Genomic DNA, 22,919 nt, shown 5'->3' with positions numbered 1-22,919 from the left:
AAAACGCACTTTGACAACTCATGTACAGGAAGACTGGCTCTTCTTACTGTCAATGTTTTGAACCTTTCCTGTGAGACCAGTTTTAGATTCCGATGCTTGACTTCAGGTTTACTGTATCCCTTGGACCTTCTTATTGACGATGAAACACAGAAATTGCATCGGAAATAAATACAATGTCACAATGCCGACTTAAGTACAAGAAAACTCTTTTCTTACTATGCTTTAACCATTTTTGTGACACTATTTATAGATTCTGATGCTTCACTTCAGGTTTACTGTATCCCTCCGACCTCCTTATTGACGATGAAACACGGAAATTGCATCGGAAGTAAATACAAAAGGCACAATGCCGACTTACGTACATGAGAACTGACTCTTCTTACTGTCTATGTTTTGAACCATTCCTGTGACACTAGGTATAGATTACGATGCTTCACTTCAGGTCTACTGTATCCCTCTGACCTTCTTATTGACGATGAAAAAAGAAATTGCATCGGAATTAAATACAAAAGGCACAATGCCGACTTAAGTACAAGAAAACTGACTCTTCTTACTGTCTATGTTTTGAACCATTCATGTGACACTAGTTATAGATTCCGATGCTTCACTTCAGGTTTACTGTATCCCTCTGACCTTCTTATTGACGGTGAAACACAGAAATTGCATCGGAATTAAATACAAAAGGCACAATGCCGACTCAAGTACAAGGAGGCTGGCTCATCTTACTGTCTATGTTTTGAACTATTTCTGTGACACTAGTTATAGATTCCGATGCTTCACTTCAGGTTTACTGTATCCCTCTGACATTCTTATTGACGGTAAAAACAGAAATAGCATCGGAATGAAATAGATTAGGCACAATGCCGACTTAAGTACAAGAAAACTGACTCTTCTTACTGTCTATGTTTGAACCTTTCCTGTGACACTAGTTATAGATTCCGATGCTTCACTTCTGGTCTACTGTATCCATCCGACTTTCTTATTGACGATGAAACACAGAAATTGCATCGGAATTAAACACAAAAGGCACAATGCCGACGTAAGTACAAGAAAACTGACTCTCCTTACTGTCTATGATTTGAACCATTCCTGTGACACTAGTTATAGATTCCGATGCTTCGCTTCAGGTTTACTGTATCCCTCTGACATTCTTATAGACGATGAAACACAGAAATTGCATCGGAATTAAATAGAAAAGTCACAATTCCGACTAAAGTACAAGAAAACGGACTCTTCTTACTGTCTATGTTTGGAACCATTCCTGTGACACTAGTTATACATTCCGATTCTTCACTTCAGGTTTACTGTATCCCACGGACCTTCTTATTGACGATGAAACACAGAAATTGCATCGGAATTAAATACAAAAGGCACAATGCCGACTTAGGTACATGAGAACTGACACTTGTTACTGACTATGTTTGAACCATTCCTGTGACACTAGTTATAGATTCCGATGCTTCACTTCTGGTCTACTGTATCCATCTGACTTTCTTATTGACGATGAAACACAGAAATTGCATCGGAATAAACAGAAAAGGCACAATGCCGACGTAAGTACAAGCAAACTGACTCTCCTTACTGTCTATGTTTTGAACCATTCCTTTGCCACTAGTTACAGATTCCGATGCTTCACTTCAGGTTTACTGTATCCCTCTGACTTTCCTATTGATGATGAAACACAGAAATTGCATCGGAATTAAATACAAAAGGCACAATGCCGACTTAATTATAAGAAAACTGACACTTCTTACTCTTTATGCTTTGAACCATTCCTGTGACATTAGTTATGGATTCCGATGCATCACTTCAGGTTTACTGTATCCCTCTGACCTTCTTATTGACGATGAAACACAGGAATTGCATCGGAAATAAATACAAAAGGCACAATGATGACTCAAGTACAAGAAGACTGGCTCTTCTTACTGTCTATATTTTGAACCTATCCTGTGAGACAAGTTTAAGATTCCGATGCTTGACTTTAGGTTTACTGTAACCCTTGGATATTCTTATTGACGATGAAAAACAGAAATTGCATCGGAATTAAATACAAAAGGACCAATGCCGACTTAAGCACAAGGAAACTGAGTCTTCTTACTGTCTATGGTTTGAACCATTCCTGTGACACTAGTTATAGATTCCGATGCTTCACTTCTGCTTTACTGTATCCCTCCGCCCTTCTTATTGACGATGAAACACAGAAACTGCATCGGAATGAATTAGAAAAGGCACAATGCCGACTTAAGTACAAGAAAACTGACCCTTCTTTCTGTGTATATTTTGATCCTTTCCTGTAAGACCGGTTTTAGATTCCGATGCTTCACTTCAGGTTTACTGTATCCCTCTGACCTTCTTATTGACGACGTAACACAGAAACTGCATGGGAATTAAGTAGAAAGGGCACAATGACGACTTAAGTACAAGAAAACTGACTCTTCTTACTGTCTATGTTTTGAATCCATTCCTGAGACACTAGTTATAGCTTCCGATGCTTCACTTCAGGTTTACTGTATCCCTCTGACCTTCTTATTGACGATGAAACACAGAAATTGCATCGGAATTAAATACAAAAGGCACAATGCCGACTTAAGTACAAGAAAACTGACTCTTCTTAATGTCTATGTTTTGAACCATTCATGTGACACTAGTTATAGATTCCGATGCTTCACTTCAGGTTTACTGTATCCCTCTGACCTTCTTATTGACGGTGAAACACAGAAATTGCATCGGAATTAAATACAAAAGGCACAATGCCGACTCAAGTACAAGGAGGCTGGCTCATCTTACTGTCTATGTTTTGAACTATTTCTGTGACACTAGTTATAGATTCCGATGCTTCACTTCAGGTTTACTGTATCCCTCTGACATTCGTATTGACGGTAAAAACAGAAATAGCATCGGAATGAAATAGATTAGGCACAATGCCGACTTAAGTACAAGAAAACTGACTCTTCTTACTGTCTATGTATTGAACAATTCCTGTGACAGTAGTTATACATTCCGATGCTTCCCTTCAGGTTTACTGTATCCCCCGAGCCTTCTTATTGACGATGAAACACAGAAATTGCATCGGATTTAAATACAAAAGGCACAATGCCGACTTAGGTACATGAGAACTGACTCTTCCTACTGTCTATGTTTGAACCTTTCCTGTGACACTAGTTATAGATTCCGATGCTTCACTTCTGGTCTACTGTATCCATCCGACTTTCTTATTGACGATGAAACACAGAAATTGCATCGGAATTAAACAGAAAAGGCACAATGCCGACGTAAGTACAAGAAAACTGACTCTCCTTACTGTCTATGATTTGAACCATTCCTGTGACACTAGTTATAGATTCCGATGCTTCGCTTCAGGTTTACTGTATCCCTCTGACATTCTTATAGACGATGAAACACAGAAATTGCATCGGAATTAAATAGAAAAGTCACAATTCCGACTAAAGTACAAGAAAACGGACTCTTCTTACTGTCTATGTTTGGAACCATTCCTGTGACACTAGTTAAACATTCCGATTCTTCACTTCAGGTTTACTGTATCCCTCGGACCTTCTTATTGACGATGAAACACAGAAATTGCATCGGAATTAAATACAAAAGGCACAATGCCGACTTAGGTACATGAGAACTGACACTTGTTACTGACTATGTTTGAACCATTCCTGTGACACTAGTTATAGATTCCGATGCTTCACTTCTGGTCTACTGTATCCATCTGACTTTCTTATTGACGATGAAACACAGAAATTGCATCGGAATAAACAGAAAAGGCACAATGCCGACGTAAGTACAAGCAAACTGACTTTCCTTACTGTCTATGTTTTGAACCATTCCTTTGCCACTAGTTACAGATTCCGATGCTTCACTTCAGGTTTACTGTATCCCTCTGACTTTCCTATTGATGATGAAACACAGAAATTGCATCGGAATTAAATACAAAAGGCACAATGCCGACTTAATTATAAGAAAACTGACACTTCTTACTCTTTATGCTTTGAACCATTCCTGTGACATTAGTTATGGATTCCGATGCATCACTTCAGGTTTACTGCATCCCTCTGACCTTCTTATTGACGATGAAACACAGGAATTGCATCGGAAATAAATACAAAAGTTACAATGATGACTCAAGTACAAGAAGACTGGCTCTTCTTACTGTCTATATTTTGAACCTATCCTGTGAGACAAGTTTAAGATTCCGATGCTTGACTTTAGGTTTACTGTAACCCTTGGATATTCTTATTGACGATGAAAAACAGAAATTGCATCGGAATTAAATACAAAAGGCACAATGCCGACTTAAGCACAAGGAAACTGAGTCTTCTTACTGTCTATGGTTTGAACCATTCCTGTGACACTAGTTATAGATTCCGATGCTTCACTTCTGCTTTACTGTATCCCTCCGCCCTTCTTATTGACGATGAAACACAGAAACTGCATCGGAATGAATTAGAAAAGGCACAATGCCGACTTAAGTACAAGAAAACTGACCCTTCTTTCTGTGTATATTTTGATCCTTTCCTGTAAGACCGGTTTTAGATTCCGATGCTTCACTTCAGGTTTACTGTATCCCTCTGACCTTCTTATTGACGACGTAACACAGAAACTGCATGGGAATTAAGTAGAAAGGGCACAATGACGACTTAAGTACAAGAAAACTGACTCTTCTTACTGTCTATGTTTTGAATCATTCCTGTGACACTAGTTATAGATTCCGATGCATCACTTTAGATTTACTGTATCCCTCTGACCCTGTTATTGACGTTGAAACACAGAAATTTCTTCGGAATTAAATACAAAAGGCACAATGCCGACTTCAGTATAAAAAAACTGACTCTTCTTACTGTCTATGGTTTGAACCATTCCTGTGACACTAGTTATACATTCCGATGCTTCACTTTAGGTTTACTGTTTCCCTCGGACCTACTTATTGACGATGAAACACAGAAATTGCATCGGAATTAAATAGAAAAGGTTCAATGCCAGGTTAAGTACAAGAAAACTGACTCTTCTTACAGTCTATGATTTGAACCATTCCTGTGACACTAGTTATTGATTCCGATGCTTCACTTCAGGTTTACTGTATCACTCTGACCTACCCATTGACGATGAAACGCAGATATTGCATTGGAATTAAATACAAAAGGCACAATGCCGACTTAAGTACAAGTAAACTGACTCTTCTTACTGTCTATGTTTTGAACCATTCTTGTGACACTAGTTATAGATTCCGCTGCTTCACTTGAGGTTTACTGTATCCCTCCAACCTTCTTATTAACGATGAAACACAGAAATTGCATTGGAATTAAATAGAAAAGGCACAATGACGACTCAAGTACAAGGAGGCTGGCTCATCTTACTGTCTATGTTTTGAACCATTTCTGGGACACTAGTTATAGATTCCGATGCTTCATTTCAGGTTTACTGTATCCCTCTGACATTCTTATTGACGGCAAAAACAGAAATAGCATCGGAATGAAATAGATTAGGCACAATGCCGACTTAAGTACAAGAAAACTGACTGTTCTTACTGTCTATGTATTGAACCATTCCTGTGACAGTAGTTATACATTCCGATGCTTCCCTTCAGGTTTACTGTATCCCCCGAGCCTTCTTATTGACGATGAAACACAGAAATTGCATCGGATTTAAATACAAAAGGCACAATGCCGACTTAGGTACATGAGAACTGACTCTTCTTACTGTCTGTGTTTGAACCATTCCTGTGACACTAGTTATAGATTCCGATGCTTCACTTCTGGGCTACTGTATCCATCTGACTTTCTTATTGACGATGAAACACAGAAATTGCATCGGAATTAAACACAAAAGGCACAATGCCGACGTAAGTACAAGAAAACTGACTCTCCTTACTGTCTATGATTTGAACCATTCCTGTGACACTAGTTATGAATTCCGATGCTTTGCTTCAGGTTTACTGTATCCCTCTGACATTCTTATAGACGATGAAACACAGAAATTGCATTGGAATAAACAGAAAAGGCACAATGCCGACTTAATTATAAGAAAACTGACACTTCTTACTCTTTATGCTTTGAACCATTCCTGTGACATTAGTTATGGATTCCGATGCATCACTTCAGGTTTACTGTATCCCTCTGACCTTCTTATTGACGATGAAACACAGGAATTGCATCGGAAATAAATACAAAAGGCACAATAATGACTCAAGTACAAGAAGACTGGCTCTTCTTACTGTCTATGTTTTGAACCTATCCTGTGAGACAAGTTTAAGATTCCGATGCTTGACTTTAGGTTTACTGTAACCCTTGGATATTCTTATTGACGATGAAAAACAGAAATTGAATCGGAATTAAATACAAAAGGCACAATGCCGACTTAAGCACAAGGAAACTGAGTCTTCTTACTGTCTATGTTTTGAACCATTCCTGTGACACTAGTTATAGATTCCGATGCTTCACTTCTGCTTTACTGTATCCCTCCGCCCTTCTTATTGGCGATGAAACACAGAACCTGCATCGGAATGAATTAGAAAAGGCACAATGCCGACTTAAGTACAAGAAAACTGACCCTTCTTTCTGTGTATGATTGATCCTTTCCTGTAAGACCGGTTTTAGATTCCGATGCTTCACTTCAGGTTTACTGTATTCCTCTGACCTTCTTATTGACGACGTAACACAGAAACTGCATGGGAATTAAGTAGAAAGGGCACAATGACGACTTAAGTACAAGAAAACTGACTCTTCTTACTGTCTATGTTTTGAATCATTACTGTGACACTAGTTATAGATTCCGATGCATCACTTTAGGTTAACTGTATCCCTCTGACAATGTTATTGACTATGAAACGCAGAAATTTCTTCGGAATTAAATACAAAAGGCACAATGCCGACTTCAGTACAAGAAAACTGACTCTTCTTAGTGTCTATGCTTTGAACCATTCCTGTGACACTAGTCATATATTCCGATGCTTCACTTCAGGTTTACTGTTTCCCTCGGACGTACTTATTGACGATGAAACACAGAAATTGCATCGGATTTAAATACAAAAATCACAATGCCAAATCAAGTACAAGAAGACTGGCTCTTCTTACTGTCTATGTTTTGAACCTTTTCTATGAAACCGGTTTTAGATTCCGATGCTTCACTTCTGGTTTACTGTATTCCTTGGCCAGTCTTATTGACGACAAAACACAGAAATTGCATCGGAATTACATAGAAAAGGCACAATGCCGACTTAAGTACAAGAAAACTGACTCTTCTTACTGTCTATGTTTTGAACCATTCCGGTGACACTAGTTATAGATTCCGATGCTTCACTTCAGGTTTACTGTATCCCTCTGACGGTCTTATTGCCGATGAAACACAGAAATTGCATCGGAATTAAATACAAAAGGCACAATGCAGACTCAAGTACAAGAAGACTGGCCCTTCTTACTGTCTATGTTTTGAAACTTTCCTATGAGACCGGTTATAGATTCGGATGCTTCACTTCAGGTTTACTGTATCTCTCTGACCTTCTTATTGACGATGAAACACAGAAATTGCATCGAAATTAAATACAAAAGGCACAATGCCGACTTAAGTACAAGTAAACTGACTCTTCTTACTGTCTATGTTTTGAACCATTCCTGTGACACTAGTTATAGATTCCGATGCTTCACTTCAGGTTTACTGTAACCCTCTGACCTTCTTACTGACGATGAAACACAGAAATTGCTTCGGAATTAAATACAAAAGGCACAATGCCGACTTAAGTACAAGCAGATTGATTCATCTTACTGTCTACGTTTTGAACCATTCCTGTGACACTAGTTATAGATTCCGAAGCTTCACTTCAGGTTTACTGTATCCCTCTGACTTTCTTATTGACGATGAAACACAGAAATTGCATCGGAATTAAATACAAAAGGCACAATGCCGCCTCAAGTACTAAAAGACTGGCTCTTCTTACTGTCTATGCATTGAACCTTTCCTATGACACCGGTTTTAGATTCCGATCCTTCACTTCAGGTTTACTGTATCCCTTGGCCATTCTTATTGACGACGAAAAACAGAAATTGCATCGGAATTAAATAGAAAAGGTTCAATGCCGGGTTAAGTACAAGAAAACTGACTCTTCTTACAGCCTATGATTTGAACCATTCCTGTGACACTAGTTATTGATTCCGATGCTTCACTTCAGGTTTACTGTATCACTCTGACCTACCCATTGACGATGAAACACAGATAATGCATTGGAATTAAATACAAAAGGCACAATGCCGACTTAAAAACAAGTAAACTGACTCTTCTTACTGTCTATGTTTTGAACCATTCCTGTGACTCTAGTTATAGATTCCGCTGCTTCACTTCAGGTATACTGTATCCCTCCAACCTTCTTATTGACAATGAAACACAGAAATTGCATCGGAATTAAATTGAAAAGGCACAATGACGACTTATGTACAAGAAAACTGACTCTTCTTACTGTCTATGTTTTGAACCATTCCTGTGACACTAGTTATAGATTCCGGTGCTTCACTTCAGGTTTACTGTATACCTCTGACCTTCCTATTGACGATGAAACACAGAAATTGCATCGGAATTAAATACAAAAGGCACAATGCCGATTTAGGTACAAGAAAACTGACTCTTCTTACTGTCTATGTTTTGAACCATTCCTGTGACATTAGTTACAGATTCTGATGCTTCACTACAGGTTTACTGAATCCCTCTGACCTTCTTATTGACGATGAATCACAGAAATTGCATCGGAATTAAATACAAAGGGCACAATGCCGACCTAAGTACAAGAAAACTAACTCTACTTACTGTCTATCTTTTGAACCATTCCTGTTACACTAGTTATAGATTCCGATGCTTCACTTCAGGTTTACTGTATCCCTCTGACTTTCCTATTGATGATGAAACACAGAAATTGCATCGGAATTAAATACAAAAGGCACAATGCCGACTTAAGCACAAGGAAACTGAGTCTTCTTACTGTCTATGGTTTGAACCATTCCTGTGACACTAGTTATAGATTCCGATGCTTCACTTCTGCTTTACTGTATCCCTCCGCCCTTCTTATTGACGATGAAACACAGAAACTGCATCGGAATGAATTAGAAAAGGCACAATGCCGACTTAAGTACAAGAAAACTGACCCTTCTTTCTGTGTATATTTTGATCCTTTCCTGTAAGACCGGTTTTAGATTCCGATGCTTCACTTCAGGTTTACTGTATCCCTCTGACCTTCTTATTGACGACGTAACACAGAAACTGCATGGGAATTAAGTAGAAAGGGCACAATGACGACTTAAGTACAAGAAAACTGACTCTTCTTACTGTCTATGTTTTGAATCATTCCTGTGACACTAGTTATAGATTCCGATGCATCACTTTAGATTTACTGTATCCCTCTGACCCTGTTATTGACGTTGAAACACAGAAATTTCTTCGGAATTAAATACAAAAGGCACAATGCCGACTTCAGTATAAAAAAACTGACTCTTCTTACTGTCTATGGTTTGAACCATTCCTGTGACACTAGTTATACATTCCGATGCTTCACTTTAGGTTTACTGTTTCCCTCGGACCTACTTATTGACGATGAAACACAGAAATTGCATCGGAATTAAATAGAAAAGGTTCAATGCCAGGTTAAGTACAAGAAAACTGACTCTTCTTACAGTCTATGATTTGAACCATTCCTGTGACACTAGTTATTGATTCCGATGCTTCACTTCAGGTTTACTGTATCACTCTGACCTACCCATTGACGATGAAACGCAGATATTGCATTGGAATTAAATACAAAAGGCACAATGCCGACTTAAGTACAAGTAAACTGACTCTTCTTACTGTCTATGTTTTGAACCATTCTTGTGACACTAGTTATAGATTCCGCTGCTTCACTTGAGGTTTACTGTATCCCTCCAACCTTCTTATTAACGATGAAACACAGAAATTGCATTGGAATTAAATAGAAAAGGCACAATGACGACTCAAGTACAAGGAGGCTGGCTCATCTTACTGTCTATGTTTTGAACCATTTCTGGGACACTAGTTATAGATTCCGATGCTTCATTTCAGGTTTACTGTATCCCTCTGACATTCTTATTGACGGTAAAAACAGAAATAGCATCGGAATGAAATAGATTAGGCACAATGCCGACTTAAGTACAAGAAAACTGACTGTTCTTACTGTCTATGTATTGAACCATTCCTGTGACAGTAGTTATACATTCCGATGCTTCCCTTCAGGTTTACTGTATCCCCCGAGCCTTCTTATTGACGATGAAACACAGAAATTGCATCGGATTTAAATACAAAAGGCACAATGCCGACTTAGGTACATGAGAACTGACTCTTCTTACTGTCTATGTTTGAACCATTCCTGTGACACTAGTTATAGATTCCGATGCTTCACTTCTGGGCTACTGTATCCATCTGACTTTCTTATTGACGATGAAACACAGAAATTGCATCGGAATTAAACACAAAAGGCACAATGCCGACGTAAGTACAAGAAAACTGACTCTCCTTACTGTCTATGATTTGAACCATTCCTGTGACACTAGTTATGAATTCCGATGCTTTGCTTCAGGTTTACTGTATCCCTCTGACATTCTTATAGACGATGAAACACAGAAATTGCATTGGAATAAACAGAAAAGGCACAATGCCGACTTAATTATAAGAAAACTGACACTTCTTACTCTTTATGCTTTGAACCATTCCTGTGACATTAGTTATGGATTCCGATGCATCACTTCAGGTTTACTGTATCCCTCTGACCTTCTTATTGACGATGAAACACAGGAATTGCATCGGAAACAAATACAAAAGGCACAATAATGACTCAAGTACAAGAAGACTGGCTCTTCTTACTGTCTATGTTTTGAACCTATCCTGTGAGACAAGTTTAAGATTCCGATGCTTGACTTTAGGTTTACTGTAACCCTTGGATATTCTTATTGACGATGAAAAACAGAAATTGAATCGGAATTAAATACAAAAGGCACAATGCCGACTTAAGCACAAGGAAACTGAGTCTTCTTACTGTCTATGTTTTGAACCATTCCTGTGACACTAGTTATAGATTCCGATGCTTCACTTCTGCTTTACTGTATCCCTCCGCCCTTCTTATTGGCGATGAAACACAGAACCTGCATCGGAATGAATTAGAAAAGGCACAATGCCGACTTAAGTACAAGAAAACTGACCCTTCTTTCTGTGTATGATTGATCCTTTCCTGTAAGACCGGTTTTAGATTCCGATGCTTCACTTCAGGTTTACTGTATTCCTCTGACCTTCTTATTGACGACGTAACACAGAAACTGCATGAGAATTAAGTAGAAAGGGCACAATGACGACTTAAGTACAAGAAAACTGACTCTTCTTACTGTCTATGTTTTGAATCATTACTGTGACACTAGTTATAGATTCCGATGCATCACTTTAGGTTAACTGTATCCCTCTGACAATGTTATTGACTATGAAACGCAGAAATTTCTTCGGAATTAAATACAAAAGGCACAATGCCGACTTCAGTACAAGAAAACTGACTCTTCTTAGTGTCTATGCTTTGAACCATTCCTGTGACACTAGTCATATATTCCGATGCTTCACTTCAGGTTTACTGTTTCCCTCGGACGTACTTATTGACGATGAAACACAGAAATTGCATCGGATTTAAATACAAAAATCACAATGCCAAATCAAGTACAAGAAGACTGGCTCTTCTTACTGTCTATGTTTTGAACCTTTTCTATGAAACCGGTTTTAGATTCCGATGCTTCACTTCAGGTTTACTGTATTCCTTGGCCAGACTTATTGACGACAAAACACAGAAATTGCATCGGAATTACATAGAAAAGGCACAATGCCGACTTAAGTACAAGAAAACTGACTCTTCTTACTGTCTATGTTTTGAACCATTCCGGTGACACTAGTTATAGATTCCGATGCTTCACTTCAGGTTTACTGTATCCCTCTGACGGTCTTATTGCCGATGAAACACAGAAATTGCATCGGAATTAAATACAAAAGGCACAATGCAGACTCAAGTACAAGAAGACTGGCCCTTCTTACTGTCTATGTTTTGAAACTTTCCTATGAGACCGGTTATAGATTCGGATGCTTCACTTCAGGTTTACTGTATCTCTCTGACCTTCTTATTGACGATGAAACACAGAAATTGCATCGAAATTAAATACAAAAGGCACAATGCCGACTTAAGTACAAGTAAACTGACTCTTCTTACTGTCTATGTTTTGAACCATTCCTGTGACACTAGTTATAGATTCCGATGCTTCACTTCAGGTTTACTGTAACCCTCTGACCTTCTTACTGACGATGAAACACAGAAATTGCTTCGGAATTAAATACAAAAGGCACAATGCCGACTTAAGTACAAGCAGATTGATTCATCTTACTGTCTACGTTTTGAACCATTCCTGTGACACTAGTTATAGATTCCGAAGCTTCACTTCAGGTTTACTGTATCCCTCTGACTTTCTTATTGACGATGAAACACAGAAATTGCATCGGAATTAAATACAAAAGGCACAATGCCGCCTCAAGTACTAAAAGACTGGCTCTTCTTACTGTCTATGCATTGAACCTTTCCTATGACACCGGTTTTAGATTCCGATCCTTCACTTCAGGTTTACTGTATCCCTTGGCCATTCTTATTGACGACGAAAAACAGAAATTGCATCGGAATTAAATAGAAAAGGTTCAATGCCGGGTTAAGTACAAGAAAACTGACTCTTCTTACAGCCTATGATTTGAACCATTAATGTGACACTAGTTATTGATTCCGATGCTTCACTTCAGGGTTACTGTATCACTCTGACCTACCCATTGACGATGAAACACAGATATTGCATTGGAATTAAATACAAAAGGCACAATGCCGACTTAAGTACAAGTAAACTGACTCTTCTTACTGTCTATGTTTTGAACCATTCCTGTGACTCTAGTTATAGATTCCGCTGCTTCACTTCAGGTATACTGTATCCCTCCAACCTTCTTATTGACAATGAAACACAGAAATTGCATCGGAATTAAATTGAAAAGGCACAATGACGACTTATGTACAAGAAAACTGACTCTTCTTACTGTCTATGTTTTGAACCATTCCTGTGACACTAGTTATAGATTCCGGTGCTTCACTTCAGGTTTACTGTATACCTCTGACCTTCCTATTGACGATGAAACACAGAAATTGCATCGGAATTAAATACAAAAGGCACAATGCCGATTTAGGTACAAGAAAACTGACTCTTCTTACTGTCTATGTTTTGAACCATTCCTGTGACATTAGTTTTAGATTCTGATGCTTCACTACAGGTTTACTGAATCCCTCTGACCTTCTTATTGACGATGAATCACAGAAATTGCATCGGAATTAAATACAAAGGGCACAATGCCGACTTAAGTACAAGAAAACTAACTCTACTTACTGTCTATCTTTTGAACCATTCCTGTTACACTAGTTATAGATTCCGATGCTTCACTTCAGGTTTACTGTATCCCTCTGACCTTCTTATTGACGATGAAACACAGAAATTGCATCGGAATTAAATACGAAAGGCACAATGTCGACTTAAGTACAAGTAAACTGACTCTTCTTACTGTCTATGTTTTGAACCATTCCTGTGCCATTAGTTACAGATTCTGATGCTTCACTTCAGGTTTACTGTATCCCTCTGACCTTCGTATTGACGATGAAACACAGAAATTGCAGTGGAATTAAATACGAAAGGCACAGTGCCGACTTAAGTACAAGTATACTGACTCTTGTTACTGTCTATGTTTTGAACCATTCCTGTGACACTAGTTATAGATTCCGATGCTTCACTTCAGGTTTACTGTATCCCTCTGACCTTCATATTGACGATGACACACAGAAATTGCATCGGAATAAAAATAAAAGGCACAAAGCCGACTTAAGTACAAGAAGACTGACTCTTCTTACTGTCTACGATTTGAACCATTCCTGTGACACTAGTTATAGATTCCGATGCTCCACTTCAGGTTTAGTGTATCCCTCTGGTTTTCTTACTGACGATGAAACACTGAAATTGCATCGGAATTACATAGAAAAGGCACAATGCCGACTTAAGTACAGGAAAACTGACTCTTCTTACTGTCTATTTCTTGAACCATTCCTGTGACACTAGTTATAGGTTCCGATGCATCACTTCAGGTTTACTGTATCCCTCTGACCTTGTTATTGACGATGAAACACAAAAATTCCATCGGAATTAAATACAAAAGGCACAATGCCGACTTAATTATAGGAAAACTGACACTTCTTACTGTCTATGATTTGAAACATTCCTGTGACACTAGATATGGATTCCTATGCTTCACTTCAGGTTTACTGTATCCCTCTGACCTTCTTATTGACGATGAAACAGAGATATTGAATCGGAAATAAATACAAAAGACACAGTGCCGCCTCAAGTACAAAAAGACTGGCTCTTCTTACTGTCTATGATTTGAACCTTTCCTATGAGACCAGTTTTATATTCCGAAGCTTTACTTCAGGTTTACTGTATCATTTGGCCATTCTTATTGACGACGAAACACGGAAATTGCATCGGAATTAAATAGAAAAGGCACAATGCCGACCTAAGTACAAGAAAACTGACTCTTCTTACTGTCTATGTTTTTATCCATTCCTGGGACACTACTTATAGATTCCGTTGCTTCACTTCAGGTTTAATGTATCCCTCTGACCTTCTTATTGACGATGAAACACAGAAATTGCTTCGGAATTAGATACAAAAGGCACAATGCCGATTTAAGTACAAGAAAACTGACTCTTCTTACTGTCTATGTTTTGAACCATTCCTGTGACATTAGTTACTGATTCTGATGCTTCGCTTCAGGTTTACTGTATCCCTCTGACCTTCTTATTGACGATGAAACACAGAAATTGCATCGGAATTAAATACAAAGGGAACAATGCCGACTTAAGTGCAAGAAAACTGACTCTTCTTACTGTCTATGTTTTGAACCTTTCCTATGAGACCGGTTTTAGATTCCGATGCTTCACTTCAGGTTTACTGCATCCCTTGGCCATTCTTATTGACGACGAAACACAGAAATTGCATCGGAATAAAAAAGAAAAGGTTCAATGCCGGGTTAAGTACAAGAAAACTGACTCTTCTTACTGTCTATGTTTTGAACCATTCCTGTGACACTAGTCATTGATTCCGATGCTTTACTTCAGGTTTACTGTATCACTCTGACCTACCCATTGACGATGAAACACAGATATTGCATTGGAATTAAATACAAAAGGCACAAAGCCGACTTAAGTACAAGAAGATTGACTCTTCTTACTGTCTACGATTTGAATCATTCCTGTGACACTAGTTATAGATTCCGATGCTTCACTTCAGGTTTACTGTATCCCTCTGACCTTCATATTGACGATGACACACAGAAATTGCAACGGAATACAAACAAAAGGCACAAAGCCGACTTAAGTACAAGAAGACTGACTCTTCTTACTGTCTACGATTTGAACCATTATTGTGACACTAGATATAGATTCCGATGCTTCACTTCAGGTTTACTGTATCCCTCTGGCTTTCTTATTGACGATGAAACACTGAAATTGCATCGGAATTAAATACAAAATACACAATGCCGACTGAAGTACAAAAAGACTGGCTCCTCTTACTGACTATGTTTGAACCTTTCCTATGAGACCGGATTTAGATTCCGATGCTTCACTTCAGGTTTACTGTATCCCTTGGCCCCTCTTATTGAGGACGAAACTTAGAAATTGCATCGGAATTACATAGAAAACGCACAATGCCGACTTAAGTACAAGAAAACTGACTCTTCTTACTGTCATTGTTTTGAACCATTCCTGTGACACTAGTTATAGATTCCGATGCATCACTTCAGGTTTACTATATTCCTCTGACCTTCTTATTGACGATGAAACACAGAAATTACAACGGAATTAAATACAACAGCCACAATGCCGACTTAATTATAGGAAAACTGACACTTCTTACTGTCTATGCTTTGAAACATTCCTGTGACACTAGATATGGATTCCTATGCTTCACTTCAGGTTTACTGTATCCCTCTGACCTTCTTATTGACGATGAAACCGAGAAATTGCATCGGAAATAAATACAAAAGGCACAATGCCGCCTCAAGTACAAAAAGACTGGCTCTTCTTACTGTCTATGCTTTGAACATTTCCTATGAGACCAGTTTTAGATTCCGATGCTTCACTTCAGGTTTACTGTATCCCTTGGCCATTCTTATTGACGACGAAACACAGAAATTGCATTGGAATTAAATAGAAAGGGCACAATGCCTACCGAAGTACAAGAAAACTGACCCTTCTTACTGTCTATGTTTTGAACCATTGCTGTGACACTAGTTATAGATACCGATGCTTCACTTCAGGTTTACTGTATCCCTCTGACCGTCTGATTGACGATGAAACACAGAAATTGCATCGGAATTAAATACAAAAGCCAAAATGCAGACTCAAGTACAAGAAGACTGGCTCTTCTTACTGTCTATGTTTTGAACCTTTACTGTGAGACCGGTTTTAGATTTCTATGCTTCACTTCAGGTTTACTGTATCCCTTGGACCTTCTTATTCACGACGAAACACAGAAATTGCATCGGAATTAAGTAGAAAAGGTTCAATGCCGGGTTAAGTACAAGAAAACTGTCTCTTCTTACTGTCTATGTTTTGAACCATTCCTGTGACACTAGTTATTGATTCCGATGCTTCACTTCAGGTTTACTGTATCACTCTGACCTACCCATTGACGATGAAACACAGATATTGCATTGGAATTAAATACAAAAGGCACAATGCCGACTTAAGTACAAGTAAACTGACTCTTCTTACTGTCTATGTTTTGAACCATTCCTCTGACACTAGTTTTAGATTCCGATGCTTCACTTTAGGTTTACTGTATCCCTCTTACCTTCTTATTGACGACGAAACACAGAAATTGCATCGGAATTCTATAGAAAATGCACAATGCCGACTTAAGTACAAGAAAACTGACTCTTCTTACTGTCTATGATTTGAACCATTCCTGTGACACTAGTTATAGATTCCGATGCTTCACTTCAGGTTTACTGGATCCCTCTGACCTTCTTATCGACGACGAAACACTGAAATTGCATCGCAATTCAATTCAGAAGACACAATGCCTACTTAAGTACAAGAAAACTGATTCTTCTTACTGTCTATGATTTGAACCATTTCTGTGACTCTAGTTATAGATTCCGATGCTTCACTTCAGGTTTACTGTATCCCTCCGACCTTCTTATTGACGATGAAACACAGAAATTGCATCGGAACTAAATAGAAAAGGCACAATGCCGACTTATGTACAAGAAAACTAACTCTTCTTACTGTCTATGTTTTGAAACATTCCTGTGACACTAGTTATAGATTCCGATGCTTCACTTAAGGTTTACTGTATCCCTCTGACCTTCCTATACGATGAAACACAGAAATTGCATCGGAATTAAATACAAAAGGTATAATGCAGACTCAAGTACAGGAAGACTGGCCCTTCTTACTGTCTATGTTTTGAAACTTTCCCGTGAGACCAGCTTTAGATTCCGATGCTTCACTTCAGGTTTACTGTATCCCTTGGACCTTCTGATTCACGACGAAACACAGAAATTGCATCGGAATTAAATATCAATGGCACAATGCCGGATTAAGTACAAGAAAAATGACTCTTCTTACTGTCATTGTTTTGAACCATTCCTGTGACACTAGTTATAGATTCCGCTGCATCACTTCAGGTTTACTATATCCCTCTGACCCTCTTATTGACGATGAAACACAGAAATTACATCGGAATTAAATACAACAGCCACAATGCCGACTTAATTATAGGAAAACTGTCACTTCTTACTGTCTATGCTTTGAAACATTCCTGTGGCACTAGATATGGATTCCTATGCTTCACTTCAGGTTTACTGTATCCCTCTGACCTTCTTATTGACGATGAAACCGAGAAATTGCATCGGAAATAAATACAAAAGGCACAATGCCGCCTCAAGTACAAAAAGACTGGCTCTTCTTACTGTCTATGTTTGAACCTTTCCTATGAGACCAGTTTTAGATTCCGATGCTTCACTTCAGGTTTACTGTATCCCTTGGCCATTCTTATTGACGACGAAACACAGAAATTGCATTGGAATTAAATAGAAAGGGCACAATGCCTACCGAAGTACAAGAAAACTGACCCTTCTTACTGTCTATGTTTTGATCCATTGCTGTGACACTAGTTATAGATACCGATGCTTCACTTCAGGTTTACTGTATCCCTCTGACCGTCTGATTGACGATGAAACACATAAATTGCATCGGAATTAGATACAAAAGCCAAAATGCAGACTCAAGTACAAGAAGACTGGCTCTTCTTACTGTCTATGTTTTGAACCTTTCCTGTGAGACCGGTTTTAGATTTCTATGCTTCACTTCAGGTTTACTGTATCCCTTGGACCTTCTTATTCACGACGAAACACAGAAATTGCATCGGAATTAAGTAGAAAAGGTTCAATGCCGGGTTAAGTACAAGAAAACTGTCTCTTCTTACTGTCTATGTTTTGAACCATTCCTGTGACACTAGTTATTGATTCCGATGCTTCACTTCAGGTTTACTGTATCACTCTGACCTACCCATTGACGATGAAACGCAGATATTGCATTGGAATTAAATATAAAAGGCACAATGCCGACTTAAGTACAAGTAAACTGACTCTTCTTACTGTCTATGTTTTGAACCATTCCTCTGACACTAGTTATAGATTCCGATGTTTCACTTGAGATTTACTGTATCCCTCTTACCTTCTTATTGACGACGAAACACAGAAATTGCATCGGAATTCTATAGATAATGCACAATGCCGACTTAAGTACAAGAAAACTGACTCTTCTTACTGTCTATGTTTTGAACCATTCCTGTGACACTAGTTATAGATTCCGGTGCTTCACTTCAGGTTGACTGGATCCCTCTGACCTTCTTATCGACGACGAAACACTGAAATTGCATCGCAATTCAATACAGAAGACACAATGCCTACTTAAGTACAAGAAAACTGATTCTTCTTACTGTCTATGATTTGAACCATTCCTGTGACTCTAGTTATAGATTCCGATGCTTCACTTCAGGTTTACTGTATCCCTCCGACCTTCTTATTGGCGATGAAACACAGAAATTGCATCGGAACTAAATAGAAAAGGCACAATGCCGACTTATGTACAAGAAAACTAACTCTTCTTACTGTCTATGTTTTGAAACATTCCTGTGACACTAGTTATAGATTCCGATGCTTCACTTAAGGTTTACTGTATCCCTCTGACCTTCCTATTGACGATGAAACACAGAAATTGCATCGGAATTAAATACAAAAGGCACAATGCCGATTTAGGTACAAGAAAACTGACTCTTCTTACTGTCTATGTTTTGAACCATTCCAGTGACATTAGTTACAGATTCTGATGCTTCACTTCAGGTTTACTGTATCCCTTTGACCTTCTTATTGACGATGAAACACAGAAATTGCATCGGAATTAAATACAAAGGGCACAATGCGGACTTAAGTACAAGAAAACTAACTCTACTTACAGTCTATGTTTTGAACCATTCCTGTTACACTAGTTATAGGTTCCGATGCTTCACTTCAGGTTTACTGTATCCCTCTGACCTTCTTATTGACGATGAAACACAGAAATTGCATCGGAACTAAATAGAAAATGCACAATGCCGACTTATGTACAAGAAAACTAACTCTTCTTACTGTCTATGTTTTGAAACATTCCTGTGACACTAGTTATAGATTCCGATGCTACACTTAAGGTTTACTGTATCCCTCTGACCTTCCTATTGACGATGAAACACAGAAATTGCATCGGAATTAAATACAAAAGGCACAATGCCGATTTAGGTACAAGAAAACTGACTCTTCTTACTGTCTATGTTTTGAACCATTTCTGTGACTCTAGTTATAGATTCCGATGCTTCACTTCAGGTTTACTGTATCCCTCCGACCTTCTTATTGACGATGAAACACAGAAATTGCATCGGAACTAAATAGAAAAGGCACAATGCCGACTTATGTACAAGAAAACTAACTCTTCTTACTGTCTATGTTTTGAAACATTCCTGTGACACTAGTTATAGATTCCGATGCTTCACTTAAGGTTTACTGTATCCCTCTGACCTTCCTATACGATGAAACACAGAAATTGCATCGGAATTAAATACAAAAGGTATAATGCAGACTCAAGTACAGGAAGACTGGCCCTTCTTACTGTCTATGTTTTGAAACTTTCCCGTGAGACCAGCTTTAGATTCCGATGCTTCACTTCAGGTTTACTGTATCCCTTGGACCTTCTGATTCACGACGAAACACAGAAATTGCATCGGAATTAAATATCAATGGCACAATGCCGGATTAAGTACAAGAAAAATGACTCTTCTTACTGTCATTGTTTTGAACCATTCCTGTGACACTAGTTATAGATTCCGCTGCATCACTTCAGGTTTACTATATCCCTCTGACCCTCTTATTGACGATGAAACACAGAAATTACATCGGAATTAAATACAACAGCCACAATGCCGACTTAATTATAGGAAAACTGTCACTTCTTACTGTCTATGCTTTGAAACATTCCTGTGACACTAGATATGGATTCCTATGCTTCACTTCAGGTTTACTGTATCCCTCTGACCTTCTTATTGACGATGAAACCGAGAAATTGCATCGGAAATAAATACAAAAGGCACAATGCCGCCTCAAGTACAAAAAGACTGGCTCTTCTTACTGTCTATGCTTTGAACCTTTCCTATGAGACCAGTTTTAGATTCCGATGCTTCACTTCAGGTTTACTGTATCCCTTGGCCATTCTTATTGACGACGAAACACAGAAATTGCATTGGAATTAAATAGAAAGGGCACAATGCCTACCGAAGTACAAGAAAACTGACCCTTCTTACTGTCTATGTTTTGATCCATTGCTGTGACACTAGTTATAGATACCGATGCTTCACTTCAGGTTTACTGTATCCCTCTGACCGTCTGATTGACGATGAAACACATAAATTGCATCGGAATTAGATACAAAAGCCAAAATGCAGACTCAAGTACAAGAAGACTGGCTCTTCTTACTGTCTATGTTTTGAACCTTTCCTGTGAGACCGGTTTTAGATTTCTATGCTTCACTTCAGGTTTACTGTATCCCTTGGACCTTCTTATTCACGACGAAACACAGAAATTGCATCGGAATTAAGTAGAAAAGGTTCAATGCCGGGTTAAGTACAAGAAAACTGTCTCTTCTTACTGTCTATGTTTTGAACCATTCCTGTAACACTAGTTATTGATTCCGATGCTTCACTTCAGGTTTACTGTATCACTCTGACCTACCCATTGACGATGAAACGCAGATATTGCATTGGAATTAAATATAAAAGGCACAATGCCGACTTAAGTACAAGTAAACTGACTCTTCTTACTGTCTATGTTTTGAACCATTCCTCTGACACTAGTTATAGATTCCGATGTTTCACTTGAGATTTACTGTATCCCTCTTACCTTCTTATTGACGACGAAACACAGAAATTGCATCGGAATTCTATAGATAATGCACAATGCCGACTTAAGTACAAGAAAACTGACTCTTCTTACTGTCTATGTTTTGAACCATTCCTGTGACACTAGTTATAGATTCCGGTGCTTCACTTCAGGTTGACTGGATCCCTCTGACCTTCTTATCGACGACGAAACACTGAAATTGCATCGCAATTCAATACAGAAGACACAATGCCTACTTAAGTACAAGAAAACTGATTCTTCTTACTGTCTATGATTTGAACCATTCCTGTGACTCTAGTTATAGATTCCGATGCTTCACTTCAGGTTTACTGTATCCCTCCGACCTTCTTATTGGCGATGAAACACAGAAATTGCATCGGAACTAAATAGAAAAGGCACAATGCCGACTTATGTACAAGAAAACTAACTCTTCTTACTGTCTATGTTTTGAAACATTCCTGTGACACTAGTTATAGATTCCGATGCTTCACTTAAGGTTTACTGTATCCCTCTGACCTTCCTATTGACGATGAAACACAGAAATTGCATCGGAATTAAATACAAAAGGCACAATGCCGATTTAGGTACAAGAAAACTGACTCTTCTTACTGTCTATGTTTTGAACCATTCCAGTGACATTAGTTACAGATTCTGATGCTTCACTTCAGGTTTACTGTATCCCTTTGACCTTCTTATTGACGATGAAACACAGAAATTGCATCGGAATTAAATACAAAGGGCACAATGCGGACTTAAGTACAAGAAAACTAACTCTACTTACAGTCTATGTTTTGAACCATTCCTGTTACACTAGTTATAGGTTCCGATGCTTCACTTCAGGTTTACTGTATCCCTCTGACCTTCTTATTGACGATGAAACACAGAAATTGCATCGGAACTAAATAGAAAATGCACAATGCCGACTTATGTACAAGAAAACTAACTCTTCTTACTGTCTATGTTTTGAAACATTCCTGTGACACTAGTTATAGATTCCGATGCTACACTTAAGGTTTACTGTATCCCTCTGACCTTCCTATTGACGATGAAACACAGAAATTGCATCGGAATTAAATACAAAAGGCACAATGCCGATTTAGGTACAAGAAAACTGACTCTTCTTACTGTCTATGTTTTGAACCATTCCAGTGACATTAGTTACAGATTCTGATGCTTCACTTCAGGTTTACTGTATCCCTCTGACCTTCTTATTGACGATGAAACACAGAAATTGCATCGGAAATAAATACAAAGGGCACAATGCGGACTTAAGTACAAGAAAACTAACTCTACTTACTGTCTATGTTTTGAACCATTCCTGTTAC

Source organism: Schistocerca americana, unplaced genomic scaffold (assembly GCF_021461395.2).
Source record: "Schistocerca americana isolate TAMUIC-IGC-003095 unplaced genomic scaffold, iqSchAmer2.1 HiC_scaffold_64, whole genome shotgun sequence".
Taxonomy (NCBI): Eukaryota; Metazoa; Arthropoda; class Insecta; order Orthoptera; family Acrididae; genus Schistocerca; species Schistocerca americana.
Note: the sequence above shows the minus strand (reverse complement) of the source record.